General features: G+C 39.0%; 1 long non-coding RNA gene and 1 pseudogene across 1 annotated transcript; both read right to left on the reverse strand.

The window, feature by feature from the left end:
- LOC141325708 (uncharacterized) overlaps positions 1 to 17,581 on the reverse strand; it is a 486,213-nt pseudogene that overhangs the window by 289,332 nt on the left and 179,300 nt on the right.
- On the reverse strand, positions 1,430 to 11,006 carry LOC141325726 (uncharacterized). Its single transcript, XR_012353831.1, has 3 exons — positions 10,859 to 11,006; positions 9,351 to 9,530; positions 1,430 to 1,547 (listed from the first exon to the last, which is right to left on the reverse strand). It is a non-coding gene; the product is annotated as an uncharacterized lncRNA (long non-coding RNA).

The following is a 17,581-nucleotide window of genomic DNA, read 5'->3' on the forward strand; positions in this document are numbered from 1 at the left end:
TAAAATAAATATATGTTACTCAATATATAATATAATATAACTAAGCTTTAAATTGTAAAACACTTATCATTTTAAACATCACTTAATTATTATTTTGAATAAATTTTTGTTTATAATTATATATATATATAGACAGTTACATATAAATTAATAAAGATATATACATATAGTCACATAAATGTAAATACATGCAGATGCTCAGATAGATATACATTATATTTTTATGTATATATATATATATATATATATATATATATATATATATATAATATAAAGTATATATAAATATATATATATTTTATATATACACTTATAGAGTGTATATATATATATATATATATATATATATATATGTTTTAGTTTTGATAAATCGCCATAACATGGTTTATTTTTAATTTTTAATGATTGTGCAGTCCTATATTTAATTTAATACTAATTAATTATTTACACGATTTTAATCAACTCAAAAACCCCTGTTTTGGAAACCCTAGTTGGAAAGGGAAAGAGAGAAAGAGACAGGATCTGGCACAACACCCCCAGTGAGCAAGCCAATGGCGACAGTGGCAAGGAAAAAACTCCATAAAGTTAGGAGGTAAAAACCTTGAGAGGAACCCGACTCAACAAAGGGGGAAACCCATCCTCTTCTGGCATGGCACAAACATTGCAAAAACACATTAATTTAACCTAATATATGGAATATTAATATATTTAGAAATAAAACCAATTATGTTGTATGGTAAAATCATTTCTAAACATATTAAAATTAACTGGTCTTCGGATTATTAGATGATGGATCGCCCGCCATCTAGCCACTGGATCTGACTCGTCTTACAGGCTGGATGTCCTGTGGTAGAGGAAGTATAACAGATGTGATACTGTTAGTAAATTTATTTGAATTGTTTTGACTCCACAAGCCTTATGAAAAACAAAGTTTGAAAGACAGGTGTGATTTGTCTTGCAAGAGAACCATTTACACTTTAAAATTCTAAGCTCAGTATATAATAAAATGGACTGAAACACTAGATTTTACTAGAAGTATTTATGAACTTACATCAGTGCTTTAGTATGCATGTTTCTCTGCTTCTTCTGTCTTCAGCATTGTCCTTTGCTCTGGTCTTCAGTGCCATCAACTACTGGTCCCATCCTGTAAATAATAAATGAATAATAGGATCATTATCATACACAAATACTAATTAAGTAGTAAATAAAAGTAAATTCACAACTTAACTTTACAGAAAGACACTACTTGTTTTTATTTAGTCACAAAACAATCATCCAAACTTCAAAACCAATTCTAATCTTATGCTTACCACAGATGCTGTCGTCATTGGTGTTGTAGCACACTCGAACTTCTCAGGCATTCTGACTTCAACTGCTGAAAAACATCAACATCAAAATGAGATTAGAATTAACATTTTCTTACAAATGTGGTTATGATGTGCAGCAGTACAGTGATTGAATCAAAATGTTTAAACACTTAGCTTTGGATGGTATATTGCAGAGTCGCATCCAGTCTTGGACAGGACTGCTTTTGTCTCTTCCTGCAACTTTTCAGAAGGGCACATATTAATGACAGAATAACAGTTCAATAACTGCATATAATACATTTAGTACAGATCGTCGAACAAATTCAAATTAAAACTTCTAATATAATAGTGTCTTACTAGTGTCTTACTACCTCCCCCTTTACCTTGCTATCTTCATGTTAGTGCTGTTACTCACTAGCTTCCCTGGAGCTGCCTCATAGTCCTCACTGTATCCTGTCTGTCGCTGGTGCTGCTGCCAGTGTCCTCCCTGAAGCTGCCAGTCTACTTCTATCTTTATCCTTCCTGCTGCTGTAGGTACTGCTCTTCTTTCCCGGTAGCTCAGCGCCATAAAACCTCAACACGACCATACGCGCCAACCCGTTGGCTAAGGCTGTTCTGAGCCCACTGGCACCGTTAATGAATGCACAGTGCCACGGTTCCGTATGGCCTAACACCAAAACTCAACCATACGTGCCAACCCGTTGGCTAAGGCTGTCGGAAAGCCCAACCCGCACCTTTAAAGCATGCATGGTCCCAACGGTTCCGTATGGCCTAACACCAAAACTCAACCATACAAGCCAACCCGTTGGCTAAGGCTGTTCTGAGCCCACTGGCACCGTTAATGAATGCACAGTGCCACGGTTCTGTATGGCCTAACACCAAAACTTAACCATACGTGCCAACCCGTTGGCTAAGGCTGTCGGAAAGCCCAACCCGCACCTTTAAAGCATGCATGGTCCCAACGGTTCCGTATGGCCTAACACCAAAACTCAACCATACAAGCCAACCCGTTGGATAAGGCTGTCGGAAAGCCCAACCCGCACCTTTAATGCATGCATGGTCCCAACGGTTCTGTATGGCATAACACAAAAACACAACCATGCAAGCCAACCCGTTGGCATTACACTGCAAAACATTTCCCAACAACAACCAAAAAAAAACACCTATGTCAAGCGCAAAACACAGTACACAGGATTGTGGTAACTGTGGTAGCTCTGTATAACACCCGACTGAAGGCAGAGGTCCGGATTTGAAATGAAGATGTGATCGAGTAGTGTGTGTTTGTCCGTCGTCGCTGCTGTAATCACTTGGGTGTATCCTCGAGCTTGAAACAACTCGAGAATAGGTTTTTTCCCAGTGTGTAGGAGGTCCTCATTAAAGTCTCCACAGATGATGACAAGGTCGTCGTGTGCGAGGTCAAGATAATCCAGCATACCCTTCAGGTTAGTCAAAAAATCGGCAACGTTGTACTGTGGCGGCCTATACACAGCTACGATGGCTGCCTTTATTGGCGAATCTAATTTGATGACAACGAACTCCAGATCTGTCACATTTTGTATATATTGCCGGGGCTGAGCTGGAATGTGCTCCTTGCAATATATTGCGACTCCACCTCCGTTCTTCTTCCCAATGTCTTCATGCGTCGAGTAGGAGACGTGTCTGTTGCGGGTAAATAGGTTATATCCGTCCAATTGGAGATCCGATGAAGTAGACGATCCGGACAGGTGTGTTTCCGTCAGACAGAGAATATCCGCGTGACGCAGCTCATGATGCAATCTGATGTCCTCGATGTGGGGTCCAAGTCCTTCTGTGTTGTGGTGAATGATGGTGAGGGTATGTTCCTGCCTGTTCTCCCTAACGTGCCGCAGAAGTGGCATAATTTCTTCGACTGGTGCTGTCCTCATGGCCTGCAAAGAGGCTGTGATTTCTGGATTTGCATATATCTTCTTCTCGTCGAAGTCTGTGATGTGTAAACCACGTAGGGAAGTGGTTCTGCTAAGGGCAACGTAGGCCATTCCTGGCTCAAAAATCTTCTTCAAGGACACTACTGCAGACTGCATTGTCATGCCTTGAACTTTGTGGGCTGTGCAGGCGTAAGCTAACTTGATGGGAAACTGACGACGAACCGCTCCTTTCCTCAGAGTCTCTTCGGATCTCTCGATGTAGACAAAGACGTCTTCTTCACCTCCAACTTTTTTTCGATGTTTCTGACCGGCGTTTGGATTGTCGAGTTGAAGGCCTAGCATCTCCACTGTGGCGATTCCATCCTTCTGTTTGGTGACGATGTTTGCAATCCTGCCAAAACATCCATTGACGATTCCGTCTTCCACGTCCAGATTCCTGGTCACCATCACACGAACTCCCACGGCAACTTCTATGGTGTCAAGTAAGTTGTCCTTTTTTCCAGTGGCGGGTTTGCGTAGTCTCTTCATCCCTCCTGTTGTGGGGTCTTTCCTGTAGTCTTCGGCATCAATTGTTATGATGTCAGTGTAAAGGGCCTGCACAGTCTCGGTATTGAACTTGAGGACTTCTTTGTTGGTGGCGAATATGTGCAGAGCTTCACGCGGACAGTCTTCTGAATTTTTCACAGCCTGGAGTAACAAATCTCTATCGTCTTCCGTGAGAGGTTCGGCCTTCGGCTTTGCTCGCAGTCTGTTCAACAGCTGAGCGAAAGCGAGGTCTTCTTTCTGGCGCATAATCTCTGTCAGGGTGACGATTTGAAAATTGTCCTTCCAGAAGTCCAGCACATCCTCTTCAAACACGCACAGCGGTTTGGCTTTACCTGTCGGGGGCAGCTGATAATAATCCCCTACGGCGAGACAAGAGATCCCTCCAAAAGGCTTCTTGCTGCCTTTGATCTGCTGAAATCTCCAGTTGATGTAAGCAAACATGTCCTTTGAGATCATGGATACCTCGTCGATGATAAGGATCTCCACGTCGCGTAAAGCTGCTCTCACTTCATCAAGGGAGTTTCCAAGCCCCTGGTATGGTGGCTTCAGACTCCGTGGCAGCTTTAAGAGGGAATGCAGCGTTTTACCGGAGATGTTGAATGCTGCCGTTCCAGTAAACGCAGACAACAGCACCGTAGGCACTGAGAGATCCCCTTCTTCCCGGAGTCGAGGGAGCTGTCGCAGAATCTTGGTTGCCTCCGCGTGTACGCACTTGATGACGTGTGACTTCCCACAGCCAGCACCGCCTGACAAAAAGTAAAAAAACTGCTCTGGATTGTGACCCCACACACGCTTCTGACACCACTGGCGGACAGCGTAAAAAATGGCTGCCTGCGTCTCGTTTAGGCTCCTGAACATCCTCCTGACAAATTCAGCAGTCATCTGTGGTGCCTCTATCTGTGGTACGACTCCGTCTCCATCTCCACAAAGAATCTGGTAATCCGGGACATCATCTTGTTCATCTTCTTCTGGATCGACGTCTTCTCGTTCCGCTATGCACTCCAGGCGATCCACGTCAACTTCAGGCGCAAAGGCAGTCCAAGCATTCTCAGCTGGTCCGTCCCGCTGCAGCTGTTCGAATGCTTGATCCACCTCTTTGCTGTGTTTTTCATAGTTCTCCTGGTGTGCTTTGACTATGGCGCAGACAGGCATCAGGAGCCCGGGGTGTGCCGGGAGTTCAACAAACGCACCTTTGTAAAACTCCTGATAAGTTGGATATCGCTGGGGTTTCAGCTGTTCGTTGAAGCGATGTGGCACATAAAGTTTCACCAGTCTTCCGTAATGCTTTTCCGGTTGCTTCTCCTCCGAAAACCGAGCATACCTGATGATCGCAGCCTTACCAACAGTCCTCTTCTGAATGAAGCCCATACCGTTGAGCAGTCGGAGGACATTCTTTCCTTGAGTTTGCCGACCATACACAACACGGTAATTGGAGACGAAGTCCGCCAGACACATCATCTCAAACTCCAGTGTTTGAGGCCTTGCTCTGTATTTGTCTATCATACCAGACATCCAGACATCCTCTGAATCAGGATCTTTGTTGTGCAGGGCACTAAGGGGCAAACTCATCTTCAGGGCGTCGTCATCCGTCGGTATAAACACAACGTTTCGCGAACACTTCTTCATTGGTAAGCTGCATGTTCTTGCCACAGACTCCTGAGCGCTCACCTGCCTGTGTTTGGAGTAGGCCTGCATTATGTTCTTCATTTCGTCCTCTTCGTTCACGTTGCTTTCGCGAACACCCTTGATGACGCTCTTCAGGAAATCATTCATTTCGTGCTCTGGCTTGGAAATGTAAGACAGCATGTACATGATACAGCTGTAAGAGTCCAGAACAAACTGAATGTCCATGTTGGCGTTCCATGCCCTCAGCAGATCTGGGTTGTATCCATTCACCCAAGCCTCCTTTGGATCACGCTTCAGCAAAATCACACTCGAAGTGGTCAATGCCTCAACGTAACCATTGTAATCCTTCATGGACAGATTACATTTGGCCAGCAGGTCTGACAAGCTGTCAAAGGAGGCCTGGGGATCATTTAACAAATCCCACACCGGCTTGAGTTTCTTCCTTGCGTCGTTTATCGCTTTTCGGAGAGCTTCCTGTCTTGCCTTCTTTCCGTCTGGGCGGTTTGGGTCTTCGTCCTCGTCTTCCTCAGGACGCGGTGGTCGTGGACGGGTGATGGTGGTCTCAGAGACGGGGAGTTTAGGGAACCCATACCTACACAACAGGTTTCCTTTCTTGCAAGATTTGGAGTGCTTCCTGCTGTGAAGTTGAACTTCAGTGACAATTTTATGAAGCTCGGGGTCGGTGGTAGGGTCCGGCAACTGGCAGGAAACGTAACGGTCAATGAAGTCACACACTTCTTTATCAGACTGATTTTCGAACTCTGGCGCCCCCTTCACCCAGGCCAGCAGATGAATATGAGGGCTTCCTCTGGCTTGAAACTCGACTCGATAAAAGTAATCCTCGACTTCACCGATGGGTTGAGCAGGTGACAAAAGCAGATGAGTCATTAACGCATCCACCCGTTTCTCAAACATCCGCATGACGGTGACGGGGTTACTTCGAAGGATTTCACATTTCGTCGTCCAGTCAAGCTCCGAAAAGTCAACCTCTTCACCTTGCTGAGCCTTGATTGCCGTTATCACTTCCGGCCAGCGCATTTCGGCTGCACTAAAAGTGCAAAAAAAAGTAGGATTCCCCAACTGCCGGATCATGGCCTGTAGATCTCTCAACGTTTTCTCCCAGTAAGATGGAGTGCCCCTCAAGGGTTGCATGAACCTTGTGGCGTCACGGCTGTGGACCAGCCTTTCGACCTCACGATCATCCTGAAGAAGCTTGTTGGAGATCCTACGTCCATCTCTCGTAACGGGTTTGCCTTTTCGCAACTGGATAGACATGCTGTTTCTAGCCATGTGCGTTTCAGTGACAAACTGTGCAAAGAAGAGATAACTCTGGTCTTTGGCGAAACGAGTATCCACGCAGAACAGTCTAGCATTGAAGTACATGCTCGGTGACAATGCAACTTGTCGTGCCTCATCAATTGTGTTCTGTCCAGTGCAAAACTGGACAGGGAAAGACATGGCTTCCAACTTTGGAATCCGGAAAAATCCGACTGGCTTTTTCCCTTGAGCAGGCGCAATGCTGAAAATTCCCTCGCCGTACGACAGCAAGTCCTGTCCAATGTCAAGTGGCTGCATGCATGTATCCAGAGTGAGTCCAGGCCTGAGTTCATCCTTTTCCTCAGTGCTGACGTTCTGGTCATCCTGTTCAGAGGCAACAACTTCCTGTTTCTCCGCTGTGTCATCCAGCTCATCATCAGGGACAAGTTCAAATGTGGCAGCTTCACTTATCACAATGTCCCTGTACTCTGAATGCGTAGCTTTCAGTTTCCTTAAAGCGGCTAGCACATTATGCATATTCACCGTATGGAAGTGTTGGTACCCTTTGAACTTGATGTGCCTTTTCAGCTTTACCTGTAGAAGCTGGGACTCACTACTAGGCCGTGGCAGACAGTTGACTGTTTGCTCCACCTCAGAGGGAACACACACAACAGCACCATGCACTGCTCTTTGCTGTCCTTTGGGCAATGCAACTATTTTTGCAAAGGGAACGATTCTGGCAATGAGCTGTCGCTCAAGCACGTTCAGTTCGAGTAGTTCTGCAGGGATGGGAGGCAATTCGAGGTTATTTGCCACTGCAATAGAGGGCATAGATCCTCTCTTCAGATGATTGTGACAAGTGTGGCAGATCCATTCCTGTCTCCTCTCTTCTGGAACTGCACAAGAAATTGTGCAGGCACGGTCACAAGTATGGACATATTTTCCGGTTAAGCAACAGGCTGCAACAAGAACATTCTTGACATATTGTGTTCTATTACAGATCTTGACTTGATTCGGAAAAAGAGTCCTGTGACAAACTGTGCAGACGTAAGTTGGACCATGGGCAACTTGACACCGAAACGCAGAGATGGCCTTTTGCACCAAGCCGTTAGACACAGGCTGGATTGTCGCGTCAGAATTGGGTGTATCCTGACTGGGACGAATGTGCTGCTTGTACTTCCTTTTGATCTTTAATGCACATCTCAGCTTGTGAAGAATGTGGAATCCAGCATCAGCGAGACACCTCTGTTTCTTCTGGAGAGTACAGAGAAGAATGTGCTGTGACCTAAAGTCTGCATCACTTGTGTATCTTCTGGCCATGTAGTCCTTCATTTTCTTTTGGAAAGGAGCATCCGTCCTGTACCTCCTGACCATGTAACTCTTCATCTTCTTCTGGAAAAGATCATCTATATTGTACCTCCTGACCATGTAGTTCTTCATCTTCTTCTGGAAAAGATCATCTATCTTGTACCTCATGACCATGTAGTTCTTCATCTTCTTCTGGAAAAGATCATCTGTCTTGTACCTCGTGACCATGTAGTTCTTCATCTTCTTCTGGAAAAGATCATCTATCTTGTACCTCGTGACCATGTAGTTCTTCATTTTCTCCTGAAAAAGATCATCTGTCTTGTACCTCCTCAACATGTAGTCCTTCTTCTTCCTCTGGTAAAGAGCATCAGTTCTGTACCTCCTGAATAAGTACTCTTTCCTTTTTTTCTGGAAAAGAACATCATTGTTGTACCTCCTTGCCATATACTCTATCTTCTTGAATCTAGTAAAAGGATCTTGATCATACTTTTTTTTGGTACCCTTCAATTTCTTCTTCCGAAACTGCAAATTGATGGCATATTTCTCTCTCTCATAATCTCTTCTTCTCTGTTTTCTGACTTCAAAATGTGGAGCATTTTTCTCAGATCTTGCTTCTTGCTTCTGATTCACAATTTTCCGCATTTCTCTTCTTCTTCGTTGCTTGTTTGTTTTAATGACTCTTTGGTTTTTATCTTCTGCAAAGACAAGATTTTCAGGAATTTTGATGCCAGCGTTTGTTTGTGGTTTTGTCTGATTTGAGGTTGACGGTGATTTACAAGCTGATGATGAGCATGGTTTCTCAGACTGTTGCTCCATTTCAAAAGAAACAGGCATTAAATCGTAGCAAGTCTCAGCACCACGAGTCTGAAAAAGTTCAAGTAATTTGTGAGCCATGTCATTCAGGCCAGTAAACGTTACCATCACTGCAGTTCCATCACCAGTAGGATGTGGCAAACCTTCAGCAGTTCTGGAATGGGAATCAAAAAATCCATATCTTCCAGATGCATCTCTGAACACAGCAATACACTCTGGAGAAACAATAAGCAGTGCATGACTGACATCTGATGAAAGACACTGAAGTCTTTCATGAAGAGGAATCCACCATTCTTCCATTTCAGGAGTTCCTCTGGCTCTCAGATAGCCCCTAAGCACTTCTGACTTCTGTACATTGTACGTGTGATTAGAAGTTGTGATGCTAACAGGTACTTCATCCATGCTTAGATGATGCTGTCGCAATCTTCGCTCAGCAATAAGTTGCATTTTAATGCCGACATACAAAGCGTCACCCTCCTGTAGCACTCGATCAAGATCAGTCTGTTTGAACTGAGTTCCCTCACTGTGGTATGCAAGGAATGTCAGAGCTACACATGTGCACTGATAATTTCGTGAGAAAATATCATACCTTGCATCACTCTGGCAATGAGACGCCTGCACGGATATAATTGTAGATGTATTGTCACCATCTTCACCGTGCTGTCCAGAAGAAAACTGAGCAACGTCTGTCATGCCTGTCTGTCCTGTCAGGTCTAACTTCGTCCAACGAATTTTTTGAGCCTGGGATCTCCTACCTTTCCGAGGCATCCTTCAAAAGATAAAAAGACAAAATATGAGAAAAACCAATGACAACATTGAATAATCCATGACATATATGAACAACACATTAATTAGAAAGAAAAAAACTTGGTCAAAGAGTTTGGAATTCTGCAACTTCACTAGCTTATACAGACACAGAATTAGTGTAAATGAGATGCTCTCTCTGTAGAGATACTCCAAAAACACCGTAACATGCTGCATTTATTTACACAAACCAGTGCTTATTTTTCAAACACGACCTACATTAGAGGTAGTTAATGTAGTCAAATTTGAACACATCTCTGATTAAAAATTAGTGTAAAATGCGTTTAGTGCTACAATAAAAAAAAAAAGATGTATTCAATAGGGGTGTGAAGAGACACTTATCCTACGAGACAGAAGACTGGGTTCAAGAAAACGAGAGATTTTTAAACTTTTTTACAGAAATCCTCAATGATGAAATATACAGGAAAAATTTTTATTTCATTCAACTGAAAAAAACACAAAATGCATGTGCATTACATGCTGTAACAAACATGTAACCTAAAGCTGCATGATTCTGGATAAATTGTAAAATCACAATTTTTTAAAATAAATTCACGATTCAAGGTGTATGTATGTGGACACGAATCACGATTGTCTCATGATTCTGAAGGGAAAATAAGACTATAAATCTAAACAAAATAAAATAATTTACAAGCGGTTCTGACAAAATATTTCAAGTATATTAAATAATATATTTAAACAAAATGTCAGTGTCTCAATTAATAAAGACTTGTTTCACTATCACAATCTCCTGAATAAATGATAATTCAATGATAAATACTTAAACGGCAGTTGTCGCCACCTCCTGGCGGAAAAGGAAAAGCATTACAATACATATATTAACATACTTTTGTTTTAAAGAGCTACTGTAGACAATAAGTGTTTATACCCAAACCATAAACTTTTATTCTAGTACTACTGTTATTTCAATGTATGCAACAGAAATAATTAATTTTATGTGGTTGTAAAATCTGTTTTGCTCTTTCTGGATCAACAGCAGAATGAATGCAGATTTAAATGTCTTTAACACCTATGTCACATCGTAAGCGTCATTTGAACATGAACAGCATGATGTAAATGGTTGACATTCTGGAATAAAATGCGTGGGTGTCTGAATGGAGATTGCCGTATTTTAACGATTAATCTAGCTGCTCTAATGTAAACACTGCAAAATGTTTTGTGAGGATATCATCACATTCTCATGAGACCAGTCAGATCTCACTAGATCTCGTCACATCCCTAGTATTCATTAAACATTTTAATACAAAATATTTTCAAATAATAGTCACTTACTTCACAAAATGCTGAAGCGATATAACCTGCAAAGTATTCTCAAGAAAAAAACAAGTTAGTTAATTGACAATAAAAATAATTTACAAAAACAGTGAATATCTTTGTTTGATGTTATTTTTGTGAACAGTAAAAGATAAAATAAATTATGAATCTAGTATTAATAGGAACAATCTTTTTCCAAAGTAAATAACAATAGCAGATAAAAGCAAATGATTAACCTAGTATTAAAAGGAATGAACTTTTAAAAGAACAGTAATAGTTGAACAAAAATGTGAACTAAGTATTAAAATGAATGAATTTTTTTTTTTTTTTTGGTGAGGGGGGGTGGGGTGGAGGGAGTGAGAGTGGATGGAGGGTTGAAGAGGGTAGTGGAGGGGTTGGTGAGAAGAACAATACAGAAGAACTGCTGCTTGCAGAAAATGCAAAACCTAAAAAAAAAAAAAAAAAAAAAAAGGCATATTAGGCAACTATAATGATTATCATATTGAAAAAAAAAAGACAGCCACGGTCACACTAGACATTTTGTTCCACGGACTTCCATTTATACACATGCGAATGCATCAGACCGGAAACACGAATGCATGCAAAATGTTTTTGCATTTCGCTGCGTTCCAAATCTCAAGCTTGGTGAACTCTGAACTACGAATTCGCATCACATGACAGCGTGTGACTAGGCATGGGCCGGTATAAGATTCTGACGGTATGATAACCTTGGATAAAAATATCACGGTTTCACGGTATTACGGTATTGTAATCACTGCTCTACAATGTTACATTTAAATGTCTGGGTAAAAAAAACAACCTTATTACAGTATATTTTATTTTAGGAAACATATAGAACATTTTGTAACATGGAACAGAAGGCAAAATAATTAAAATAAATAATTGAATCTTCTTAATTAAATTAAATTGCAGTCACTTGTGTTAAAGGTGCCCCGTGTAATATTTAAGATGATCTCTAGACAGTGGTGCAATAACTATGTTTTCAGGGGTGCATAAAGACCTTAATTAACCATTATGTTTTTATTAACATAGAATCAGCTTGCGAAAAAAACACTGACACAATGATGAACAAGTAATATTCACAATAACATAGTTTTATTGAATGATAAAGTTAATATAATTCCTTAAATTACATTTTAAAAGAAATCTCACTATTCGTTGCTGTCAAAAAAAAGGTGAGATTTAAATCCTGTATCGGCTTCCGTAGTTCTGTAAAGGGAGGGGTGAGCGGTACTCTGCTGCAATTCACAATCTCGCCGCTAGATGCCACAAAACCTACACACTGCACCTTTAACGTGACAGAAGGCTTAAAAGCAAAGACGTGATTTCACTTTAACTTAATTGTTGTGCTAAAGTTCACAGAAACGTAAAATTAGTACATATAGTCTGCTATTCCCCACTCTGTGTTGTGGGGGTTCACCTCCTTTGGCCGTCCTGAACTTATATTACTGCTGAATCTCACTGACTGTGGATCACGTGCACAAACACAGACACGCGCCTGAGCACTAACCGGTGGGGGAGGGGCTGCATTGTTTTCTCTGCAGGGACTCACACACACAACCTAGTAGGGAGTCCTGCGCTTTCACTTTGACACAGAAAATGCGCATATCGTAGGAACGGTATAACTTTTTTTGTTTCCGGTTTTGAAACCGTGACTTTTTCAAACCGCGGTAAACCTTGAAACCGGTTATCATCCCATGCCTACGTGTGACCAGCAGCAGATCAATACATCATAGCATGACCTTGTAGCTGAATATAAAGAACATAAATTTAAAACTGCAGCGCTGTGGAAAAGTGTAGTAGATTGTATGTTAGATGTACTACTATTTGCCATGTGTTGAATTTAACTTTTTAAAAAGTCTCTCCACAGCATGACGTCATACCATGACCGTTTGCAGAATCCGAGGGAATTCGAATGCGCAAGGTCTAGTGTCACCGCAGCTTTAGGCATTCTGCACACTAACCAGGTGTTCAGCTGCAGATTAAAATGCAGGTCGTGCTCAGAATAGATGGTCTACAAAACAAAAATAAACACAGAATTAAAGATAAATACCTTTGTAGGTGAAATTTGATCAATATAACCATTCAAAAAAAAAAAAAATACTTTATATGCAAAGGCATCATTAAATGCTTTTCAATGTGGACAGATTTTGAATAGAGAATCCCAAACACACCATGTGATTGTGTTTTCTTTTAAACACAGATCTTGACTTTGTTTGTTTGTTTTCCTATCTACTGTGTGGTAACGTCCCAGGATATAACATGCTATACTGTGGATCAGTAACTCAATAGTATCATATTGATATTGCCTTGTCACATGTTAATATTTTAGCCATATCAAAAAACATACCTGAAAACGTGCAGTGGACAGTTATAGTGCTCGTAATGCTGAAATATGAAAAGAAAATTGAAATGTCAATCATAACTTGTTAAAATCTGATGACCCCATACATTACAACTACTGTGAAGTTTAAGTCCCATTTAGCTTTTTTAAAAACAACAATTCTGATGAAAAAAACAGTTCAGTTCTCTGATTACAATACAAGACACATTTTTACTATCATCCTGCATAGTGCACCTTTTAATGTACTACAACCAAATAATGCAACAAACCTCAAGAATTGCTCAGGAGATGAAGCTCAATGATCAGTCTAAACAAAGAAAGAAAGAAAAAAAAATGAACAAATGAGTGATTGACAGCACACTAATGGGACAGGTAACAACAACAAAACACAGATCTATGGCTTTCAGTATAGCCTACCTCTTAAGACTTAAACCAGAAAAAAAAACTAATTTTATTCTTAATATAAACATTGAATATGCTGTCTATATCAAAATTATTAGTATTGGGACACCCCTTCTAAAGAACAGGTTTGATTACTTTAGTAATTTCAATGAGTACAAATCCTAATGTTTAAAAATCTAATAATATTCAAGGAAATGTTCTATTTTTATAGCAACAGTTTGGACAGGACCCTTAATTTATATTGTGAATTATTAATACAATTTAAATGTACTTTCTATTTTATTATATTTTTACATATAATTTATTTTTGATAATGGCAAACTGAATTATCATCTGGCAGTTGTGCAGCTTCATATATTTGTGAAACTGATTTAAATATTAACTTTGGGTTCAGTAACTTTTTTAGATGCCTTTTTTCAGCAGACATAAATCGAATTGATCATATGTAACATTCATTAACAATGTTGCATAAAATATTGTATTGAAAGTCTTAAAAAACATTTCTTTAACTTTGTATTTAAACAATTCTATTAAACAATTCTATTAAAAATGCATCAGTTAATCACAAAATTATACAATGCATCACAGTTCATCACAAAATAGAATTTTTCACACATTATTAAGCAGTACCATGTTTAAACACTGAGAAATGTTTCTTCATAATAATTACTACATTCATTTATATAATTTATTTAAATTTTAAATATTTAAAAATGTATTATTTTTTATAATTTATTTGTAATTTATAACTTATATTGGTAACGTATAAATTATGTTCACATTGTAATGATATTTTACAATATCACTATTTAACTGTATTTTTTCATCAAATGAATGCAGATATGGTCACCAGTGTAAGAATAACAAACAAAATACAAATTCAGCTTGCAGTTCCTTTGCATTCAGTGCACGTGAGAAGAAGATCAGAATTATGCTTTAAACTCTTGACAGCCTCTCTCCTTCCTAAAGCATTCATTATTCAAATAACTAAATTGTTAGCACAAATCGTCCACCATTCAAACTTAAAGTTCTGCCTTCAGACTGCTCACTCAAAGCCATGAAAAATTACCATTATACAGTATATTAATATTAATATTATAAATTCTAGTAACGTTACACAAATTCAAAAATCAACAGATTTCGCGCTCATTAATGCTTGAAGCGCCAACTGCCTGGTCCCGTGACCGAGACGAAACAGATAACGTAAAGCCCCGTTAATATCGACATCACACGGACTCCGTGTGAGAATGAGACCCGATTCGCCAGCAGCAGCATGTCAGACGCGCCGGTCAGCGTGTAACATTAAAGTCCCGTTAATATCTTCATCACACGGACTCCGTGTGAGAATGAGACCCGATTCGCCAGCAGCAGCATGTCAGACGCGACGGTCAGCGTGCAAGCCCATTAATAACGACATCACACGGACAGCGTGTAGCTTCAGAGCTCTGTCTATTCTTACCTCGTGGATCAATTAAACACCACTATATAGACGTTTATGGAACAGCAGAAAATACTTAACGAGTTAATATTAATAACGCCCAACACACAGCATTAATTAGGCCTCCCGGAACTTCTAATTCCTTCATAGCCACAACAAACAAAAGTAGCTCTTAAATAGAGGGGTTAATATTATGAATAAATACTGTCCTAAAAGTACATTCAATGAGGAACAATCTATATAACATTAACAGTTAAGGTTACAACGTCGAGCTCCAGCGGCCGTTTGACTAATCTATGCTAAAATAAGTTAACTTAAAAACAGCATCCTTGCTCAAGCAATATTGTGCTAAGATTCAGCAATGTGCACACAAACTTCAAACAACAATTGTGTACACTAAGTTACTCGGGCAACATATTTTATTAATTAAAATTCGTTTAAAAGCAGCAGTTAGAAAAATAGCCATTGTTACTCACCTCTGGAGAATTCTGAAATATCTGCCGTTCGTTCCGCACTATCAGTGTATTTGTCATCCAATCAGCACCGCGAACTTCAGCTCCGCAGCCAATAGTCACGCAGCTTTACTCTTTTATCCATATACGGAAGAGAGAGCCCATGGAGACAGTAGATCTTTTTTGTTTTATCTTTATTGTATAAGCCCATTTTGTTTTGATTATTAAAGTATATCAATTAAAGGGTCCACATACTAAAAAGTTTAACACAGTTAAATAAAAAAAAAATCTATCCTTGTTGTTAAGGTCAGCATGAGTCATATAATAGCATTATTTAATAATTAGTACTTTAAAAAGAATACTTACATTTTTTTTATAGTCATTAAAATATAAAGAAAATATGTAATTAATATAGTGAATAACTTTATTTTTTTTTTAAGTAAGAAGAATCATTGGAACCAGAAATATTAAATTCTTTGAATATAAAATATATAAATATTAAATTCCCACCTAAAATGGAGACAAAACTTTAAAAGAACTTTAAAATGTTTAAATTAACATGGTATGCCATGATATACAAATGTAATGCAATGATACACACATAAAATATAATATATACTGTACACATTACTAAAAAAATTCAATATTGTAGATTCTTTTGTAGATTTCTTAAACATTCTATATACTAATAACATGTCACAGGTTTGTTTATATATATATATATATATATATACATATATATATATATATATATATATATATATATATATAATTTCCCTCATCTAATAAATGAACCCCATCATGTCCTCATCATAATCAATCAACAGTTTTTCTTCAGATACACTGCTGATGAACTTTCTTGCCTTGTTGAACTCCCATTCCAAAACACATACTGCTTAGTGATGCTGGAGAATATTGCTGTATTGCTGCTATGGTGTTCTGGGTGGTTACTATGGGTGATTGGTAGCTTGTTTCTATAGTGTTATTAATTGCTAGGGTGTTCTGGGTGGCTGGTAGGGTACTCTTGGTGGTTGCTAGGTGGTTGTGGTGGTGTTCTCGTGGTTGTTAAGCAGTTAATATGCAGTTGCTAGTGTAATCTAGGTAGTTGCTAAGGCAGGGGTCTCAAACTCAATTTATCTGGGGGCCGCTGGAGGCAGAGTCTGGGTTAGGCTGGGCCGCATCAGGTTTTCCACAAAGCTTTGTTAAAAAATGTTCAATCTTCTAAAAAATCTCTGTATTTTAATTTTTTAACAACATAAGATGGAAAAAATAAATAAATTAAGAATTAATAAGAAAATCAATAAATCAATCGGTACTTAATAATAATAATAATAATGAAATTAATAATAACAATAATAATAATAATTAGATTGCGCTAGTCAGCGACTATATGTGGTTTCTTCAATGTTCTATATCTGCTGTATTCAGATTCAAAAGTCTGTATTAACAATTCTTTAACCTTTATCGTTCTGAACATGAATTTTCCTGAAGACGAATGAAACATTGAAGAACTGTTCAGAAGAAGACTGTTGTTCTGAACATGGCTTCTCTTGCCTACTCCTTGCTGCTAGAGACCTGGCAGCTCTTCCTCTTCTAATTATTTATTAATATTAAACTAATATTTTCTGAGTCAGTGTCGCAAATATGAAGTTGACGATTGTGACTCGGCATCTGCTCACTGGACGCGCTTAAATGTATCTTGTTTTCGATTTGAATGATTTCGTTTTAGTAGTTAAGTAATAATTTAAAATCAATGTATTACTCTTACCTTTATGAACAAAAATTTAAAAAAAATTTTTTTAACATAGCGCTTTTATATTTATGGATTTTAATTTAAATCGTGAAGGCTAAATGGATCTGTCTGCCGCTTGCCGCTTGTTCGTTACTTTAAAAAACAAAAACTTGAATTTCACAAACAAAACGTGTTCCAAATATATTCCTAAATTAACTTTATAAACTAAAGAAACGAAAATAAATGCAATTACTTTGCTATTAAAAACAGCAGCTGTGCGTTGGGGAAGAGAAAGAGAACTTGGCCAGTAATTCTGATGCGCTGTCGAGGTTAGGAATTTTTGCAACAAATG

This window comes from Garra rufa, chromosome 2 (assembly GCF_049309525.1).
Source record: "Garra rufa chromosome 2, GarRuf1.0, whole genome shotgun sequence".
In the NCBI taxonomy this organism is placed as follows: domain Eukaryota; kingdom Metazoa; phylum Chordata; class Actinopteri; order Cypriniformes; family Cyprinidae; genus Garra; species Garra rufa.